We start from the raw sequence: 22285 nt of genomic DNA on the forward strand, positions 1-22285 counted from the left end.
CAGCATAGTATTGGAAGTTCTGGCCAAGACAAACAGGAAAAAAAAAAAAAAAAAAGGTATTCGGTTAGGAAAAGAGGAAGTCAAATTATCTCTATTTGCAGAGGACATGATTGTTTATTTAGAAGGTATTTAGAAGAACCCATCATCTTAGCCCAAAATCTTTACTGAAGAAGCTGATAAGCAACTTCAGTAAAGTCTCAGGATACAAAAATCAATGTGCAAAATCAAAAGCATTTTTATACACCATAACAGACAAACAGCCAAATTATGAATGAATTCCCATTCACAATTGTTACAAAGAGAATAAAATACCTAGGAATACAACTTACAAGGGATGTAAAGGACCTCTCCAAGGAAAACTACAAACCACTGCTCAAAAAAATAAGAAAGGACACAAACAAATGGAAAAACATTCCATGCTCATGCTTAAGAAGAATTAATATTGTGAAAATGGCCATACTGCTCCAAGTAATTTGTAGATTCAATGCAGTCCCCATCAAGCTACATTGCCTTTCTTCACAGAATTGGAAAAAACACCTTAATTTTCATATGGAATCAAAAAAGAGCCTGCATAGCCAAGACAATCCTAAGCAAACAAAACAAAGCTGGAGGCATCATGCTACCTAACTTCAAACTATACTATAAGGTTATAGTAATCAAAACAGCATGGTACTGGTACCAAAACAGAGATATAGACTAATGAACACAACAGAGGCCGCAGAAGTAACACCACACCCCTCTACAACCATCTGATCTTTGACAAACCTGACAAAAACAAGCAATGGGGAAAGGATTTCCTATTTAATAAATGGTGTTGGGAAAACTGGCTAGCCATAAGTAGAAAGCTAAAACTGGATCCCTTCCTTATACCTTACTAGAAAATTAACTCAAAATGGATTAACAATTTAAACATAAAACCTAAAACCATAAAAACCCTAGAAAAAAACCTAGGCAATACCATTCAGGACATAGGCATAGGCAAGGACTTTATGACTAAAACACCAAAAGCAATGGCAACAAAAGCCAAAATAGACAAATGGGATCTAATTAAACTTAAGAGCTTCTGCACAGCAGAAGAAACTATCATCAGAATGAACAGGCAACCTACTGAATGGGAGAAAATTTTGCAATCTACCAATCTGACAAAGGGCTAACATCCAGAATCTACAAAGAACTTAAACAAATCTACAAGAAAAAAAACCCACCCCATCAAAAAGTGGAAAAAGGATATGAACAGACACTTCTCAAAAGAAGACATTTGTGCAATCAACAAACATATGAAAAAAAGCTCATCATCACTGATCATCAGAGAAATGCAAATCAAAGCCACAGTGTGATGCCATTTCATGCTGGACTGGATGTGGAGAAATAGGAACTCTTTTACACTGTTGGTGGGAGTATAAATTAGTTCATTCATTGTGGAAGACAGTATGGTGATTCCTCAAGGATCTAGAACCAGAAATACCATTTGACCCAGCAATTCCATTACTGAGTATATACCCAAAGGATTATAAATCATTCTGTTATTAAGACACATGCACACATATGTTTACTGCAGCACTGTTCACAATAGCAAAGACTTGCAACCAACACAAATGCCCATCAATGATAGACTGGATAAAGAAAATGTGGCATATATATCTCATGGGATACTATGTATCCATAAAAAAGGGATGAGTTTATGTCCTTTGCAGGGACATAGATGAAGCTAGAAACCATCATTCTCAGCAAACTAACACAAAACAGAAAACCAAGCACCGCATATTGTCCCTCGTAAGTGAAAGTTGAACAATGAGAGCACATGGACACAGGGAGGAGAACATCACACACTGGGGCCTGTTGCGGGGTGGGAGGCTAGGGGAGGGAGAGCATTAGGAGAAATACCTAACATAGGTAATAGGGTGATGGATGCAGCAAACCACCATGGCATATGTATAGCTATGTAAGAAACCTGCACCTTCTGCACATGTACCCCAGAACTTAAAGTATAATAACGATAATAAAAGAAGCTATCTCCATAACACAGAAGTGCAAGGTGAAGCAGCAAGCACTGATATAGAAGTTGCAGTAAGTGATCCAGAAGATCTAGCTAAGATAACTGATGATGGCAGGAAAACTACATCACAGATTTTTAATGCAGACAAAACAGACTTTTACTAGAAGAAGATGCCATCTATGTCTTTCATAGCTGAGAGAAGACTATTCCTGGTTTCAAAGTTTCAGAGGACCGACTGACTAGTTGTTTCAGGGGCTAAACCAGCTGTTGACGTTTAAGTTGAAGTTAATGCTTAACCTGAGAATCCTAGGGCACTTCAGGATGATGCTAAATCTACTCCACCTGTGCTCCATCAATGGTACAACAAAGCTTGGATGACAGAATATGTTTACAGCATGGTTTCCTGAATATTTTAAGCTAACTGTTGAGACCTACTGCTCAAAAAAGGGATTCACTTCAAAATATTACTCTTCATTAACACTGCACCTGACCACTCAAGAACTCTGATGGAGATATACAAAGAGATTAATTTTTTTATGCATGATAACATACCATCTAGCCCATGGATCAAGGGGGCTTTTTGACGTTCAAGATCTATTATTTGAGAAATACATTTCATGAGGTTATAGCTGCTATAGATGTTGATTCAAATCCTAATGGATGACTTTAAGGGATTCAAGAATTCAGTGGAGGAAATAACTGCAGATGTGGAAGTAGCAAGAGAACTAGAATAAGAAGTAGAGGCTACTGAATTGCTGCAATCTCATCATAATACTCGAACAGACAAAAAAATGTTTTTTTATGGAAGAGAAAAGAAAGTGCTTTCTTCAGTTAGAATATACTCCTGGTGAGGATGCTGTGAACGTTGTTAAAATGACAACAAAAGATTTAGTTTAGACCGTTAAATAAACTTAGTTGACAAAGCAGTGGCTGGGTTTGAGAGGACTAATTACAATTTTTAAAGTTCTACAGTGGGTATAATGCTATAAAACAGCATCACATGCCACAGAGACTTCTTTTGGAAAAAGAGGAGTCAATTAATGTGGCAAACTTTACTACTGCCTTATTTTTAAAAATTACCACGGTCATCCCAATCCCAATGTTCAGCAGCCACCACTATGATTAGTCAGTAGCCATCAACATTGAGGCAAGACCCTCCACCAGCAAAAAGATTATGACTTGCTGAAGGCTCAGATGATGGTTAGCAATGTTTTATCAATAAAGTAATTTTTAATTAAGACATGTACATTTTTAGACATACTGCTATTGCACACTTAATAGACTATGGTATAGTGTAAACAACTTTTATATGCACTTGGGAAACAAAAAAAATCATTTCACTAGCTTTATTGTGATATTTGCTTTATTGCAGTGGTCTGGAAGTGAACCCTCAATATCTCCAAGCTATTCTTGTAAACATGGAAATCAGGCAGTCTAAGACCTCCAACATTACACTTCATTTGAAATTGTTTTGTCTCGTCTAGATGGTTTGCACCTCCATATCAAGTTTTGAATCTCCTTGTCCCTACCTAAAATCTTCAACAATTTTGAGTGGATTGCAAAAATCTATACATCAGTTTGGGAAGAATTTAAAACTCAACAATAAATCTTTCAATCAGTAAATATACTGTCCATTTGTATATGTGTTTCAAAATTTTACTCAGAAAAGTTTTTAGTGTTTAATATAGAATTCTTCCATATATTTTGTTAGATTTAGACTTTTTTACTATCTTGCCATTACTATAGATGGAATTGTTTAATTATTTTAGGATTCTATTTTATTAATATCTCTACTATGGGCATATTTGCTATATTGTTTTATTGTTGTTACTGGTTGATATAGGGCTTACAATATACTTCTTAAACCTACACAGTCTAGCTCTAAATAATGACAGCTTGCTTCATGCATAGGTTAATTACCTTACATCTGTAAGTCTCAATTATTCTCTTCGCATTTTGTGCACATTTTACTCCCACATGTTTCATAATACATGATATTTCTGCCACAGTTATCTTTTAAAAGATATTAAAAAGGGGAAAAATGTTGTATTTCCCAATACATTTATTTCCAGTGGCTCTTTTTGACGCTTTATTTGTTGTGTAGAGCCAAATTACCTTTTGGTATTGTCAAGGGCTCAGAGCTCCAGAGAACTGTGCCGCCAGGCGATAAAGTAACAGATTAAAACAATAAAACAAATACAAATAACAGTCAAGTCTTCATCACTCACGATAATAGTATAAGCAAGAAGAGAAATGTGAGAAAGTGTCAATTTCCTACCTTATTTTATTTTCTTCCATGGAATGGTGTTCCACTGAGGCTCTGGCTGATCAGCATAGATGCAGAGTTATCTCACTGCCAAGGGAGCCCTGAGCAAAAAACTCCCGCTATTTTGTGGAAGGGGTGGGGTAGGGGGAGGAGACAAGGGTGGAAAAAAACTGAGTAGCAAATTACAGTGGAGCAAAAAACTGAGTAGCAAATTAGAGCGGAGCAAAGTGTCTTCCAGGTCCCTCCCTCCCCCTCTTCCTCCATCTTCCTCCCGGCCCTTCCCCCTCCACCGATGATAAGGAGATCTAGACAGGGGAGCCTAAGGAGAGCCTCAGCTGAAGGTTTCCATAAAGAAGGCACCAAAAAGAGGCACCTGGTTTAGGAACTCAGATAATTTAAGAGCACGTTCTGCGGGGGGGCGGGGCTCAGTCCTTGTCTGCAGCTCACTTTAGAGACTGAAATGCACTAGCTATGCATCAAGCTAGGGAAAACTCATAATTGCCTATGGTCAGACTTGAAAAGAAATCACAGGTAGGTTTTTTACCAGGAGCTGGGCTTCTCAGGTATCATTTTCTTCTGCCTGTAGAGTGTCCTTTACGATGCATGTCTGCTAGTAATAAATTACTTCAACTTACAATTCTTTTATTGGTCTTCACTTGAAGGATGTTTTTACTGAGTCAGAAATTAGAGATTAATAGATTTTCTTTCATACTTATAAAATATTGCTCAACTATCGTCTAGCTTGCATTGTCTCTGAAAAGAAGTCTGCTTTCATTCTTTGTCTCTTATTCTTATTTATATTTTGGTCTTTTTTCTATGGCTGCTTTTAAGAATCTTTTTATATATGATATTCAGATATGATGTTCTGCTAACATGGCATGTCTGCTAATATGGCATGTTAAACACTTTAATAGTTTGGACAAACATATCTCCTAGCTTTATCAGTAATAAAATTTTATTTATTTTTCACAATACCTTTACTGTGTTGGGAGATGTTCAAAATTAAAATTACAGATGTTTAACAAACTTGGTGCTAGAAATCAACAATAAACATAATTAACTGACCAATAGTACGTGTGAAGAAATAATATAGGTAAAATTTACTGTGGGTTGATTATGATGTCTGAACATACAGTGATACAGAAGTCATTTCCTACAGAAAGCAAAAACCAGAACTAGAAGAAAACTTAAAAACAATCTAATCAATTGATTAATATTTAAATCTCTTCTACATCATTACTGTCAAATGATGATCCAGTCTTCTTCTGATGAAGTCTATTCCTGGTAAAGAGAGCTCTCAGGTTTATGAAGCTGCCCATTACATCTTTGGACAACGTTACTGTAACACTGATACAAACCAGCTTTCTTTGATATTAAGCATCTCAATTATTCTCCAAAAAGCATATTATAAATATTTAAAATCTTTAGTTCACTTTGGAAATGTCACCACTCCTAAAGTGGTATCCCTGGTTAAAACTATTTCCTGATATCATTTTGGCCAGAAGATATTTACATCTTTATGCATGTCACTTACCAGAGAGTTGGGGAAGAAGAAGAAATATGTGTTAAAAATATGCTCAATGGATCTGGAGCACTAGATCTGGAGAAACCCATTTTTATATTTGTATTTCAAATAAAACCTCTACATTCCTTAGCCCTTTCAAATATATTTATTTAGAAAAATAAAATAAATTGTTAATGATTACGTTTTCTTTCTTCCATAGAATATGTCATTAGAAAATAAATATCTACATATTCACATGGGCTTTTTTTTTTTCTTTTGCTTGACTTAGTATATATGGTCTAAGTAAAACAGTAGCAGACTACATGCATGCTGGTTATATACATATATTTTATTTTGAAATAGAACCTGAAAATCTAAAATGTTAAATTATACATAATTACGCCTAGAAATGGTTTTCTTTTGCTAAATAAATGGGTATTGAAGATTATGTGATGTTTACTCATTTTATTCCAACAATTTCAGATTATGAGAAAAAAATGAGAACATCATCTTCAAAAGTAATCCTTTGTATTAAAAGGTAAATCAATTTTTATATAAACATGGTTACCTGAACAAACAGTGAAAAATTTACATTTGGTTTGAAATCGTTTATTTACTGAACCATAATCTAGGTTTCAATGCACCAAATTTGAACATATAATGATATTATTGTCATCTGATGATGGATTGGCCTCACCACAGTTAAAGGGATTCTCTGATTGTGTTATGTAGAATAGCAATGATTATGATAAGCAAATAGCTTATGTGTCTTCAGGGCCCGGCAAATTTATGCTCCAGTGGAATTATGTTTTGCTATAGGAACAAGGAATAAGTCTACATTTGCTAGAAATCAGACTCTAACTTTAGATAAAGCATGCAGCTTCTCTTGGCCTTGAGTTTCTCATTTGTAAAGAGAGGTGTTTAACATCATGTTCAACTTCAAATTTTAACTATGATATTTTTGCTAACCAAGTAAACACAGCATTCAGTATATCAGGAATGTGTCTAATTAGAGAGACACAGCCTCAAGGAAAAAGGAGGCGACAGGACTGGAAAGGACAGGCAGTAAGACAAGGTAATGTGCCAGTTGTTTCTTCCTGTGCTGGTCACTGCTTTCTAATAAGCTGGAAAGACACAGTCATTCACACAGCAAGGGCAATTCTAACTTAAATAAACCAACTCTTTAGACGCTGCTTAGGAAGCCAGACTCCTGTCCCATGTAATGTAGCATCTCAACAACCTCAGAACAAATGGAAGTTGCGAGGGGGTCTAGGAGTGACAGAGTCAGCCACAGTGGTGGCTGAGGCACAGTGAAAAGCTGAGGTTCTTGAAGAAACACGAAGCCTCAAAACGATAAAAACCCTCAAAGACAACCTAGACAATACCATTCTGGACATAGGAACAGGCAGAGATTTCATGATGAAAACACCAAGAGAAATTGCAACAAAATAAAGAAATACTGGGATCTAATGGGATCTAAAGCTAAAGAGCCTCTGCACATCAAAAAGAGTGAATGCACAGTCTACAGAATGAACACACAATCCACAGAATGAGAGAAAAGTTTTGCAAACTATGCATCTGACAATGGTCTAATATCCCGTATCTATAAGAAATGTAAACAAATTTACAAGAAAAAAAATAACCCTATTAAAAAGTGGGCAAAGAACATGGACACTTTTAAAAAGAAGACATACATACAGCTAACAAGCATATGAAAAAAAAGCTCAGCATCACTGATCATTACAGAAATGCAAATGAAAACCGCAATGAGACACCATCTCACACCAGCCAGCATGGCTATTAGTAAAAAGCCAAAAAGATAATAGATGCTGGCAAGGTTGCAGAGAAAAAGGAATGCTTATGCACTGTTTTTGGGAGCACAAGCTAGTTCAACCATTGTGGAAAGCAGCGTAGCAATTCCTCAGAATTACCATCTGACCCAGCAATCACATTATGGGGTATATACCCAAAGGAATAGAAATCATTCTGTCATAAAGATACATGTATGCATATGTTCATTGCAGCACTATTCACAATAGCAAAGACATGGAATCAACGTAAATGCCCATCAGTGGTAGACTGGTTAAAGAAAATATGGTACATGTACACTATGGAATACTATGCAGCCATAAAAATGATGAGTTCATATCCTTTTCAGGAACATGGATGGAGCTGAAGGCCATTATCCTTAGCAAACTAATACAGTAACAGAAAACCAAATATGGTATGGTCTCACTTATAAGTGGGAGCTAAATGATGACAACACATGGACACATAGAGGGAAATACACAGCAGGGCCTGAGGGTGGAGGATAGGAGAAGAGAGAGGACCAGGAAAAATAATTGAGTATTAATAATGAGGCTTACTACTTGGGTGATGAAATAATGTGTACAACAACTTCCATGACACAAGTTTACCTATGTAACAAACCTGCATATGTACCCCTGAACTTAAAATAACTTGCATTTTTAAAAAAAAGAAACTTGAAAGACAAGCCAATGCCGAAAGCCCACAGTTTATCTTCCTTTATTGATAATTGACTGTTAAGAATATTTAGGCAATGTAGAAAATGAATTTCACATTGATTTTGTTTTCTAAACATATGCAAACATTATAATTATGCTATAGTATATTACTAACAAAAAATACATTTTGTAAAAGTTAAATGAGACATCTTTTGGATATCAAAGTGATAATGTCGGGGATGAAATTAGACATATAATTTGAAGCTTACAGGAGAAGGCTGAATTGCAGCTATAAATTTAGGTGCCATTAGTATATAGATACTATTTAAAAGCATGGAACTAGATAAATGTATTATACCTTTAAGGTAGTACATCATTTATCATGTATGTTATTCACATTCTCTCAGACATAAAACCTATGTAGAAACATGAGTGTTTTGTTTATGTTTTCCAGGAGATTAGAATAGGGTCTGGTCAGTGTGTATCAAAAATATTTCCAAGGCCGGCACAGTGGCTCATGCCTGCAATCGCAGGACTTGGGGAGGCCGAGGTGGGTGGATCATCTTAGGTCAGAAGTTCAAGACCAGCCTGGCCAACATGGAGAAAACCCATTTCTAACAAAAATACAAAAATTACCTGGGCGTGGTGGCGAATGCCTGTAATCCCAGCTACTCAGGAAGCTAAGGCAGGAGAATTGCTTGAAACTGGATGGCGGAGGTTACAGTCAGCCAAGATTGGGCCATTGCACTCCAGCCTGGGTGACAAGAGCAAAACTCCATCTCAAAACAAAACAAAACAAAACAAAAACAAAAATATTTCTGAATCTTGTTGAGAAAGGTTTATAACTTAAGAATAGAAGAAGGGAAAAGGAATAAAGGAAATTTAAGGAGAGAAAAGATATGAGGCAGTGTTCTGTTGAGTATCAAAGTCAATTGACTAGGCAAGTGTCAAATTGCTAGACAAGGCTGAGAGGTACCATTTGTGATTACTGTTCAGAATGAACCCACTCAATATGGCTATCTTCTCTCCAGCCACATTTATATACAGCATTAGAGAGGCAGAGTGCATTAAGAGTTGGGTTTAACTAAGGTAGGAGTTTCTCAGAAAAATGGTGGGGAGTGAGGGCAATGGGATTCATAAAATCTCAGCTGGCTGTGGGAATTAAAGACAGTAAAATAGTAATGGTATGAATAGGTTGGAAATCCTGATAGACAATACATTGTTTAAGTGTGAGATGGGGGGACTTAGCGTAGTTCATGAGGTGGAAATGCAGAGCTTAGTGGCCTGAGAATGAGATGATTAAAACTGAAATTCTGGGTGTGATGTAATTTTTGGAGTGTTAAAGTAAGGGACAGGAAGAGCTATTTGAAAGTAAGAGCTGGCCATGGTGGTTCACGCCTGTAATCCCAGCATTTTGGGAGGTCAAGGCCAGTGGATCACCTGAGGTCAGGAGTTCAAGACCAGCCTGACCAATATGGTGAAACCCCATCTCTACTAAAAAAAAAAAAAATGTATACAAAAAGAAAATACAAAAATTAGCCAGATGTGGTAGCACATTCCTGTAATTCCAGCTACTTTGGAGAATAAGGCAGGAAAATTACTTGAGCCTGGGAGGCAGAGGTTGCAGTCAGCCAAGATTGCACCATTGCACTATAGTCTGGGCAACAAGAGTGAAACTCTATCAATAAAGAAAGAAAGAAAAGAGAGAAAAGAGAGAGGAAGGAAGGAGGGAAGGAAGGAAAGAAAGAAAAGAAAAAAAGTAAGATAAACGAACTAGAATATTTTTTCAGAGTTCAAATTCCAAATAATATACAATTGCTACTAACAGGAATACCCAGTGCCTCCTGATGTTCAACACATTATGTCTTATTCACACAGCTGATCAAACATGTGCATTTTCACATACAGGCCAGATTGTCCCCAAAGCACATAGTAATTACACAGCAGAATGCTCCTGACTTCTATGTTTGCAGAGTCCCAAGACGAGGTGCTCTTTTAGACTCCAGAAGGGAGAAAACTAAACTCGTCCTATTGTAGATAGAGTTCATATCTAATTAAATTAAAGAACAGATTGAATAGTTTAACATATTTCAACATTCCTATGGCATTGAAAATCCTTTGGTTGGTAGCTGTGTAAATCAACAGGAAATCAGGGGAAGGCAGAAATGAGATAAATATTTAGAAGTGGAAATAACAGGCAGTGCTATTTCTAAAATACCTCTATTGCTTACATGGTAATACCAGTAATTAAGATATGATTTAAATAAGTTATTAATGCATTATCAAAGCATAATTTTAGTGAAAACATGATTTAACAGATACCTAAACTTTTATAATCAGCTCTTCAATTTTAAGAAGCTAAAACACACAAAGGAGAAAAGCATAGATCTTGAGTAATACAGCTTTCCCCCATCTTTAAATTCCAAAAATACAAATCATTGTTAATCACCATGCCCATGTGACATCCAAATACAGTTCATCTTTGAGACATGTAGCATAAAAATGACATTGACATTAAACATCATAATTTAAATACAGATGCATATGTACATAATTACCAAGAAGTTAAAGTGAATGGAATCCTTCATGTTTTGCCACTTACCATTTTTTGTGAAAATTCTCACATACACTCAGAAGCAAGAATTGTTTTATAAGCCCATTATATCCATAATGCAAATTTTGCAATTATTAAGATTTTACCACTTTGTTTTATTCCTTGCTTATTTTGCTATTTTTTTAAATTATAATTTAAGTTCTGGGGTACATGTGCAGATCGTAACTAGTTTGTTACATAGTTTGCTACACGTGCTATGGTGGTAGTTTGCTGCATCCATCCCCCCGTCATCTACATTAGGTGTTTCTCCTAATGTTATCCCTCTGTATCCCCCCCACCCACTGCTATTCCTCCCCTAGTCCTCCCCACACCCCAGAAGGCTCTGGTGTGATGCTCCCCTCCCTGTGTCCATGTGTTCTCATTATTCAACACCCACTTATGAGTGAGAACATGCAGTGTTTGGTTTTCTGTTCTGTGTCAGTTTGATGAGAATGATGGTTTCCAGCTTCATCCATGTCTCTGCAAAGGATACGAACTCATCCTTTTTTATGGCTGCATAGTATTCCATGGTGTATATGTGCCACATTCTTTATCTAGTCTATCATTGATGGGCATTTGAGTTGGTTCCAAGACTTTACTACTGTAAACAGTGCCACAATAAACATACGTGTGCATGTGTCTTTATAATTGAATGTTTTATAATCCTTTGGGTATATAACCAGTAATGGGATTGCTGGATCAAATGGTATTTCTATTTTTAGACCCTTGAGGAATCACCACACTGTCTTCCACAATGGTTGAACTAATTTACACTCCCACCAACAATGTAAAATCGTTCCTATTTCTCCACATCCTCTCCAGTATCTGTTGTCTCCTGATTTTTAATGATCGCCATTCTAACTGGTGTGAGATGGCATCTCAATGTGGTTTTCATGTGCATTTCTCTAATGACCAGTGATGATGAGCATTTTTTCATATGTTTGTTGGCTGCATAAATGTCTTCTTTTGAGAAGTATCTGTTCATATCCTTCACCCACTTTTTGATGGGTTGGTTTTTTTCTTATAAATTTGTTTAAGTTCTTTGTAGATTCTGGATATTAGGCCTTTGTCAGATGGGTAGATTGCAAAAATTTCCCATTCTGTTGGTTGCTGGTTCACTCTAATGATTGCTTCTTTTGCTGTGCAGAAGCTCTTAAGTTTACTTAGATCCCATTTGTCTATTTTGGCTTTTGTTGCCATTGCTTTTGGTGTTTTAGTTATGAAGTCCTTGCCTATGTCTATGTCCTAAATGATATTGCCTAGGTTTTCTTCTAGGGTGTTTATGGTGTTAGGTCTTATGTTTAAATCTTTAATCCAGCTGGCATTTATTTTTTATAAGGTGTAAAGAAGGTAACCAGTTTTAGCTTTCTTCTATGGCTAGCCAGTTTTCCCAACGCCATTTATTAAATAGGAAATCCTTTCCCCATTGCTTGTTTTTGTCAGGTTTGTCAAAAATCAGATGGTTGTAGGGGGTTGTGGTGTTACTTTCGAGGCCTCTGTTCTGTTCCATTGGTCTATATCTCTGTTTTGGTACCAGTACCATGCTGTTTTGATTACCGTAGCTTTGTAGTATAGTTTGAAGCCAGGTAGCTTGATGCTTACAGCTTTGTTTTGTTTGCTTAGGATTGTCTTGGATATGTGGGCTCTCTTTTTGTCCCATAGGAAGTTTAAGGTGTTTTTTTTCCAGTTCCGTGAAGAAAGTCAATGGCAGCTTGACTTTTCTTCACAGAATTGGAGAAAAAATTGGGGATAGCATTGAATCTATAAATTATTTTGGGAAGTATGGTCATTTTCATGATACTGATTCTTCTTAAATATGAGCATTGGAATGTTTATCCATCTGTTTGTGTCCTCTCTTATTTCCTTGAGCAGTGGTTTGTAGTTCTCCTTGAAGAGGTCCTTTATATCCTTGTTAGTTGTATTCCTAGGTATTTTATTCTCTTTGTAACAATTGTGAATGAGAATTCACTCAGGATTTGGCTCTCTGTTTGTCTGTTATTGGTGTTTAGGAATGCTTGTGACTTTTGCACATTGATTTTGTATCTGATTTTGTATCTTTGCTAAAGTTGCTTATCAGCTTAAGGAAATTTTGGGCTGAGATGATGGGGTCTTCTAAATATACAACCATGTGGTCTGCAAATAGAGAAAATTTGACTTCCTCTTTTCCTAATTGAATACCCTCTATGTCTTTTTCTTGCCTAATTGCCATGGCCAGAATTCCCAATACTGTGTTGAATAGGAGTGGTGAGAGAGGGTATCCTTGTCTAGTGCCAGTTTTCAAAGGGAATGCTTCCAGTTTTTGCCCATTAAGTACGATACTGGCTGTGGGTTTGTCATAAATAGCTTTTATTATTTTGAGATACGTTCCATCAGTACCTAGTTTATTGAGAGTTTTTGGCATAAAGCGCTGTTGGGTTTTGTCAAAGGCCTTCTCTGCATCTATTGAGATAATCATTTGGTTTTTGTTATTGATTCTGTTTATATGATGGATTATGTTTCTAGATTTGTCTATGTTGAACCAGCCTTGCATCCCAGGCATGGAGCTGATTTGATCATGATGGATAAGCTTTTTGATGTGCTATTAGATTCGGTTTGCCAGTATTTTAGTGAAGATTTTCACGTCAATATTCATCATGGACATTGGCCTGAAATTTTTTTTCTTAATTGCACCGCTGACATGTTTTGATATCAGGATGATGTTGGTCTCATAAAATGAGTTAGGGAGGATTTCCTCTTTTTGTATAGTTTGGAATAGTTTCAGAAGGAATGGTACCAGTTCCTCTTTGCACCTCTGGTAGAATTCAGCTATGAACCCATCTGGTCTTGGACTTTTTTTAGTTGGTAGGCTATTAATTGCTGCCTTAACTTCAGACCTTGTTATTGGTCTGTTCAGGGATTCAACTTCTTCCTGATTTAGTCTTAGGAGGGTGTAAGTGTTCAAGAATTTATCAATTTATTCTTGATTTACTGGTTTATGTGCATAGAGGTGTTTGTAGTAATCTCTGTTGGTAGTTTGTATTTCTGTGGAATTTGTGGTGATATCACCTTTATCATTTTGTATTGCATCTATTCGACAGTATGTTAAAGAAAAATGTCAAATATTTTATAATTTAATTGATAAATATTTCACAATTATATAGCTCAGGATTCTAGTGTTATTAAATTTATTTAGGTGTTTTTTAAACCTTTGCCATGTTTTATCTATGAAAAATGTTTATGCTTTGAAATTCATGCCAATCTTATAAGAGTAGAGTAAAAAGTGAAACAAAAAATTGAAAAAGTTTAGAATACAAATTAAATGCATAAAGCAGGTAATATCTCAATTTTTCTATTAAACTTTTTTGAAATAATTGTATATTTGAATGCACTTGTAGGAAATATTATAAAATAACCCATCTGTTCTTTCCTCAATATTGCACAATGGTAACACCCTGTAAAACTATCATACAATGTCACAACCAGGATGTTTACATTGATACGGCCAAGATACAAAACATCCATCACCACAAAGTCCCTCATGGCACTCTTTTATAGCTGCAGTCACTCTCTCCTGCCCCCACCTTCTCCTTAATCCATGGGAACCAATAATCTCTTCTTCCTTCCCAGAATACTGTCATTTTAGAAATGTTATACAGATGGAATCATACAGTTTGTAATCTTCTAGAGGTGTTTTTTTCACCCAGCATAATTCTCTGGAGATTTATTCAGGTTATAGCATTGATCAGCAGTCTGTTCCTTCCTATTGTAAAGTGAGACTCCATGGTATGGGTATACCTCCATTATTTTAACCATTCACACATTGAAGGACATATGGATTGTTTCCAATTATCCTTTTGGTTTCAAGCCTAAGAACTCTGCCTAAATTTATATCCCATCCCCTATGTTGAATCAGAATTGAAGAAGAAGGAGCATTGTCTAATACATTTTATGTTCTTTCTCCTCTTTATTGAAAGAGATTGTGTAGAATCAGTGTTATTCTTCTTTAAACATCTGGTATAATTTTCCAGTGAAAGTATCTGTGCCTGAAGATTTTCTTTTAGAGAGATTTTAAATTACTAATTTAATTTTCTCAATAGATACTTTTACTCAAAGTATCTGTTTCACATTGGGTGACTTGTGGCACTTTGTATTTTTCCAGAAAGTAATCCACTTCATGGAGGTTGTCAAATATGTGTGTAGAGTTGTTCATAGCAATCCATTGCTATTCTTTAGGTGTCTGCAAGATTTTTAGTTATATCCCATGTTTCATGATATTGGTTATTGGTATCTTCTCTCTCCATTGTCTTTTTCAGCCTTAAGAGAGGCTTGTCAATTTTTATTGATCTTTACAATGAATCAGCTTATTCCTTCATTAATTTTCTTGACTGTAGTGCTGTTTGGGATTTCATTGATTTCTACTCTTATATTAAGTATAAATTGTCATGGATTGATTTATCCAGTCTATAAATATAGACATTATTAATTGTTTGGTGTATATATGGTCAGAAATGCTGTATCTTCCTGGTGGCTTTACCCTTTTACCATTATATAATAACACTCTCTGTCTGTAATAATTTTATTTGCAGTCCAGTTTACCTGATTTTAATATAGCAATCCTTCTTTCCTTTGATTAAAGTTTGGATGATATATCTTTTTCAATTTTTTTTTACTTTCAATCTGCAGACATTATTATAGTTGAAATGAGTTTATAGGCAGCATATACATAGCATATACATAGCTCATGTTTTTAAATTCCCTCTGCAAATGTTTTTTATTGGTATCTACACCATTTAATATAACATAATTAGGGCATAAGCCTGACATTGTATTTATTTATTTTGTTTTGTTTTCTGTTTGTTTTTTCTCTATTTATTTTCATTTTCTTTTTCTTGCCTTCCTGTGGGTTACTTGGACATTTTCTAGAATTTAATTTTAATTTTTAGTGTTTTTGAGTGTATTTACTTGTCATTGTTTTAGGTATTACATATATACAACTTAGGGTCTACAGTTGTATTTTTACCAGTTTGAGTGAAGCATAGAAACTTTGCTGCATTTATATTTATATCATTTTCTCTTTGTTTAGAGAACTTCCGTATTAGTCCTTTTAAGGAAGTTCTGCTGGCAACAAATTCTCTTAACTTGCCTTTATTTCAGAATATTTTGATTTCCTTTAATTTCTGAAGGATTTTTTTTGTTTTGTTTTGTTTTGCTAGATGTAGGTTTCTGGGCTGGCAGTTCTTTTCTTACAACACCTTGAAAAAATACAGTGCCACTTCTCCAAGGTTTCTGCTGAGAAATTTTCTTTTGATTGTTTTTCTTCTCTATGGGTGAGATGTCATTTTTTCCTGGCTGCTTTCAAGATGTTTGTTTGTATTTAATTTTATAAAGTTTAATTATGATGCATCTTGGCATGGATTTATTTCAGTTTATCCTGTTTTTGTTTCCCTTATTTATTTATTTAGAGACAGAATCTCTGTCTGTCATTCAGCTGGAGAACAGTGGTGAAATCATAGCTCATTGCAATCTTGAACTCCTGGGCTCAAGCAATTCTGTCTCAGCCTCCTGAGTAGCTGCTATCGGCACACGCCACCATGCTCACCTTGCTCGGTTTCTTGAATCTTTAGGTTTATGTCTTTGCCAATTTTGAGAGCTTTTCAGCTATTATTTATTTCAAGATTTTTTCAGCCCTGCCCTCAATCTCCTTTTCTACTGGAACTCTGATAACATGAATCTTAGATTTTTGTTACATTCCCACTGGTTCCTAACTGCTCAATCTTTAGTTGATGTTTTTCTATCATTCAGATTGAGTTATTTTTGCTCTTGTGCATGCCAGTTCGTTGATTCCTTTGTTCCCTCAATCTGTGTTGAGCTGATCCACTTAAGTTTTTTTCTCACTTATTGTATTTTTCAGATATAAACATCTCCATTAGAATCTTTATGTCTTCTCTTTGCTGAGACTTTCTATTTCTTTGCTGGGGCTTTCTATTTTTTTTTTTTTAATTTGCTTTAGAATATCTGTAATTGCTCATAGAAGCATGGTTTCTTTACATTCTTTTTCAGATAATACTAACATCTCTGTCAGCTTGGTGTTGGTATCTGTTATTTAGCTTTTTTCCTTCAGTTTGAGAACTTCCTGGTTTTTGGTAGGAGTGATTTTTAATTGAGACCTAGGCTTGTTTTTGTATTGACATGATACTCTAGATCCTATTTAAACCTTCTGATACAGCTAGCTTTATCTGAGACCATAAAATAGGTCTCCACAAGGAAAAAGAGGTAGTCCAGTTTCCCACTTAACCTCCATGGACACCCAAATAAGGGATACTTTATTCCTTTAGAACAGAAGTGGCATTTTCAGTTTCCCACATGATCACCACTGACACAGCAGTGGAGGTGGCATGGTTGCCACTAAGTGATAGTTCTCACTCTTCAGTACGTCTCCTCTGACGCCAGCTTATCAGAGATGCAGAGGAAGTGTCCGTTTATAGTCAAGTGGAAGTAGAAATGCAGGCTTTCCATGTGGTCTCTGCTGACTCGACCAGAGGTAAGATCTCATCTCTGGCCAGTAAGGATGAAAGTTCTGCCTTTCTACTTGGCCTTCCCTGATACCACCTAGTAGATGGAGCCTTTCTTTGCAGCCTGGTGAGGAGGCAAACTTAGGCCGCCCACAGCATTTGCTTGTATGGATAGGGTTGGGCCACAGTTTTATCTGTGTTCTCTTCCTGGTGTAAAGAAGTTACTATCTAAAAGCTTTCTGTCTTGCTAGCCTGTCCCTTTTCTGGCCCATGGTGTCAAGAGGTCAAGCCATTATTAGAAGGTTTTTGTTGCTATTTGTCTGCATCCTTTGGCATTTCCAGGTGGCCAATTTATTCAGCTCCAAATCTCGGGTACCTGAGGTTAAAAGAAAACCCAGAGAACTCACCATTGTGTCTCCTCATATTGCAAGATATTTGGCTGGTTTACTATTTTCTCTCTACCTTTCAGATTTTTCTTATGCTTTTTAAAAATGTATAATTTTTAATTTATACTTAGTAGAAGAAAATGGAAAATGTATGTCTATCCCTTTTTTCTGGAAGGTACAATATTATTTGTAAAATTAAAATAACTGATCATCATAAATATTCTTTTGGACATATAACAACCCAATATTGTCACATTTCTACAAATAAATGATAAAATACAGTAAATCAACATGTATTTTACATAGATTCTTTTGATGAAATATTCAAAAACTAGTGACAGTGTCACGTATTCTTAAAGGAGGCATGCCAATAATCTTGCCAATATAATTCACTTTTTAAAAATTTCGTCAGAGTGACCAGAAAATTTGGCAAGTCTAAGAGTATAAATTATGTTATTCATAGATTTACCCAAATTTCACAGTATTATACAATAAATAAGCAGGTTATTAATTACTTATATGTTTGCTTTGTGGCTCTGACAAAGTTATCTACCTTTGGACTAACTGATTATTAGCAATCTCCACAAGAAACATTAGCAACAAATATGATTGTCCATGTCATTGGCTTTATTCAGTTATAAAGATGGACAAAAGTAGTAAAATGATAACTTCATAGTTAGCTATTTATATCAAAGGCAAAGTCAAGATCATAAATCCTCAGAAAGAATTGATACAGAGATTCTCTTTTAATATACTAATAAAATATACCCACCATTAATTTTTTACCTAGTGTTTCAGTCTTTATTGGTTTGTAAAATTGAATGATTCTCTTGTTTTACTTATGTTATATTTTATAATAAATATATCTCCAAAATATGATAGCAAAAGAACTACAGATTTTAGATCTATCTGCTCTACTTAATTTTTAGACCATCTTCTAAGAAATACTACAAGCAAAAAAGTAAAATAGTTATCATCTAATGACATGATCTTTCCTCTTTCCTGATTTCTGATTCTTAAAAAATGAAGTAATTTTTCTTTTGCTTTACAGTAGATAGTATTTTGAGAAGATGTCTCTTTAACCCTTTCCACTGTATTCGATTTTCTGCATCTGCTGGTTTGGTTTCTAAGCTAATTTTATCATAGAAATTTAAATAGTTTTATTTAATAGTAGCCAATAAGTTGGTTTCATACTTCTTACAGTTATTGGTGGGTTGAAAATTATTTCTAAATAAATTCTTCCCCTCATCTCAGTAAGCAGCAGGTCATATTAACAGTAATTGTGTTCCATTAGTAAAATATGTATCAGTTATGAGACACAGTTACAAAATGTTAGAGAATTCAATCAGATTGAAAATTTTCTTTTAGAAATATTTTAAATTAAAACTATGTCATTAAAGAAAAGTGTTGAAAAAGATAGTCATTGATTCTTATGGAATACCAGAAGGCAATATTATAAAATCCATTATAATATCTAAAAAGAGGGAAAATTCATCTTTCCAGCTTGAGTTTACATGAAAATCTGGCAAGAAAGAAGTCAGTAAGTTAGACAATATCTGTTGGATTTTTTGAGGAGTCTTTCACTTTAGTTAATTAAAGAACCAGCCAAGTTTTGTAATTTTGTAGCCCAAAGTTTGGTTGCTATAGCCATGCCAACACAAGCATGCAAGAGAAGCAATCTCTCTAACATTGCTTGTTTCTCAGAGTTTTTATATTTTAAGCTAATTTGGATCATTTATATCATTCTTAAGATGCCAGTTTATTTGGACTTTATCTAATTAGGCTTACTTCTTTTTCCCTTCAGTCTTTAATGTTTTAGTGAATATTGATTCTAAAGTCCATAAATACTAGCAGGACTTTGCTCCAAATGACGTGCTATGGCTTGCAGGTAATGTGAAGTGCCTGAACTCTGCTCTTCTTGAGTCACCTAGTCCCGAGTCAGAAATAAATAAGTAAACAGGATAAAATTTTCTAAAGAGGGATTCTTTGATTAAAAAACAACATCAACAATCTTGACACTAGAATGCCCCAGTGAAAGAATCTGTGACTGGGCTGATGGTACCCTCAATTTGGACTGTGTGGACTTTGTAAGAGCTGAAGCTCTGCCACCACTTAACCTCCTCAGGCAGTCACATGGGGTCAATGGGATCATTTCTCAACACCACCTTGACACTACTGTTTATTTTCTCATCTACCTTATCTTTTTCGTCACCAATTACATTTCACATGGATGAATCACAAGGTTATAATTTTCTTCTGCATGGTTCCTAAAAGCACCTTAGGATTTCTTTATTTCTACACCTGTACTTTCATAGAATGTTAATGGACTTCAACATGTACAAATAACCAGGTCAACATTGAATACTGTCTTCAGCTCTGACAATGCTATGCACTAGGTACTCAGGCTCCGCCTTCGTGCTATTTGCATCAGCAAATGCTTTCCTTTATAGTTACTCAGTAGGCATTCTTTGTGCTATTTACCATGAAGTTTAAAAAATTTAAAGATTCTGCCTATCAATCCTTTCAAAGAAACATTAGATAATAACAGTTTACCTGGTTAATGGAGAGAATTGTGATAGCTATGTAGTCACAATGAAAGGATTGTTCTTAATCACAGTTGTTCTTATCATTATTTATGTGTTTTATGAATGCCTTCTTACAATTTCTATGACCTGTAACAACTTTTAATATTACTATATGAAGAAAGAATCACACAAAAGATGGATTAGTTTAATGGGAAGTAATTGTTGACATTCAAAGATCTCTTTAAAGTCCTTTGTGAAGAACCTGTAAATACTCCTGTGTTACGTCTAATTAATAGTAGAAATAGAACCAATTTCTTGAATGGTATTGCCTAGGTTTTCTTCTAGGGTTTTTATGGTGTTAGGTCTTATGTTTAAATCTTTAATCCATCTGGAGTTAATTTTTGTATAAGGTGTAAGGAAGGGGTCCAGTTTCAGCTTTCTGCATATGGCTAGCCAGTTTTCCCAACACCATTTATTAAACAGGGAATCCTTTCCCCATTGCTTCTTTTTGTCAGGTTTGTAAAAGATCAGATGGTTGTGGAGGAGGGGGGTGGTATTAATTCCAAGTTCTCTGTTCTGTTCCATTGGTCTATATCTCTGTTTTGATACCAGTACTATGCTATTTTGATCACTGTAGACTTGTAGTATAGTTTGAAGTCAGGTAGCGTGATGCCTCCTGCTATTTTTCTTTTTTTTGCTTAGGACTGCCTTGGCTATACAGGCTCTTTTTGATCCATATAAAGTTTAAGGTGGTTTTTTCCAGTTCTGTGAAGAAGGTCAATTGTAGCTTGATGGGGACAGCATTGAATCTATAAATTACTTTGGGTAGTATGGCCATTTTCATGATACTGATTCTTCCTAACCATGAGCATATCATTCAGGACATAGGCATAAGCAATAACTTCATGACTAAAACACCAAAAGCAATGGCAACAAAAGCCAAAATAGACAAATGGGATCTAATTAAACTCCAGAGCTTCTGCACAGCAAAACAAACTATCATTAGAGTGAACTAGCAACCAACAGAATTAGAAAAAAATTTTGCAATCTACCCATCGGACAAAGGCCTAATATCCAGAATCTACAAAGAACTTAAACAAATTTACAAGAAAAAAAAACAACCCCATCAAAAAGTGGGTGAAGGATATGAACAGACACTTTTCAAAAGAAGACATTTATGCAGCCAACAAACATATGAAAAAATGCTGGTCACTAGAGAAATGCAAATTAAAACCACACTGAGATACCATTTCATGCCAGCTAGAATGGCAATCATTAAAAAATCAGGAGACAACAGATGCTGGAGAGGATGTGGAGAAATAGCAAAGCTTTTACACTGTTGGTAGGAGTGTAAATTAGTTCAACCATTGTGGAAGACAGTGTGGCGATTCCTCAAGGACTGAGAAATAGAAATATCATTTGACCCAGCAATTTCATTACTGGGTATATGCCCAAAGGATTATAAATCCTTCTAATATAAAGACACATGTACACATATGTTCATTATGGCACTGTTTATAATACCAAAACCTTGGAACCAAGCCAAATGCCCATCAGTGATAGACTGGATAAAGAAAATGTGGCACATATATACCATGGAATACTATACAGCCATAAAAAAGATGAGTTCATGTCCTTTGCAGGGACATGGATGAAGTTGGAAACCATCATTCTCAGCAAACTGACATAGAACAGAAAACCAAACACCACATGTTCACTCATAAATGGGTGTTGAACAATGAGAACACATGGACACAGGGAGGGGAGAATCACACACTGGAGCCTGTTGAGGGGTGGGGGGTTAGGGGAGAGATAGCAGGGGATGGGGGTATTTGGGAAGGATAATATTAAGAGAAATACCTAATGTAGATGATGGGAGAATGGATGCAGCAAACCACCATGGCATGTATATACCTATGTAACAATATTGCATGATCTGCACATGTACCCCAGAACTTACAGTATAATTTAAAAAAGAAAAAGAAAGAAATAGAACCAAATTCTTAAAGGAAAAGAAAAAATAAGAGAACTATGCATTATTCCTGAAACATGGGAAAAT

General features: G+C 35.4%; 1 long non-coding RNA gene across 1 annotated transcript; it reads right to left on the minus strand.

Moving 5' to 3' along the window:
- Positions 1–1991: 1991 nt before the first annotated feature.
- LOC116562335 lies at positions 1992–21923 on the minus strand. Its single transcript, XR_004273883.1, has 3 exons — positions 21913–21923; positions 7648–7650; positions 1992–2743 (listed from the first exon to the last, which is right to left on the minus strand). It is a non-coding gene; the product is annotated as an uncharacterized LOC116562335 (long non-coding RNA).
- Between the last annotated feature and the right edge of the window lie 362 nt (positions 21924–22285).

This window comes from Sapajus apella, unplaced genomic scaffold (assembly GCF_009761245.1).
Source record: "Sapajus apella isolate SASKATOON/1434 unplaced genomic scaffold, GSC_monkey_1.0 scaffold32, whole genome shotgun sequence".
NCBI lineage: Eukaryota > Metazoa > Chordata > Mammalia > Primates > Cebidae > Sapajus > Sapajus apella.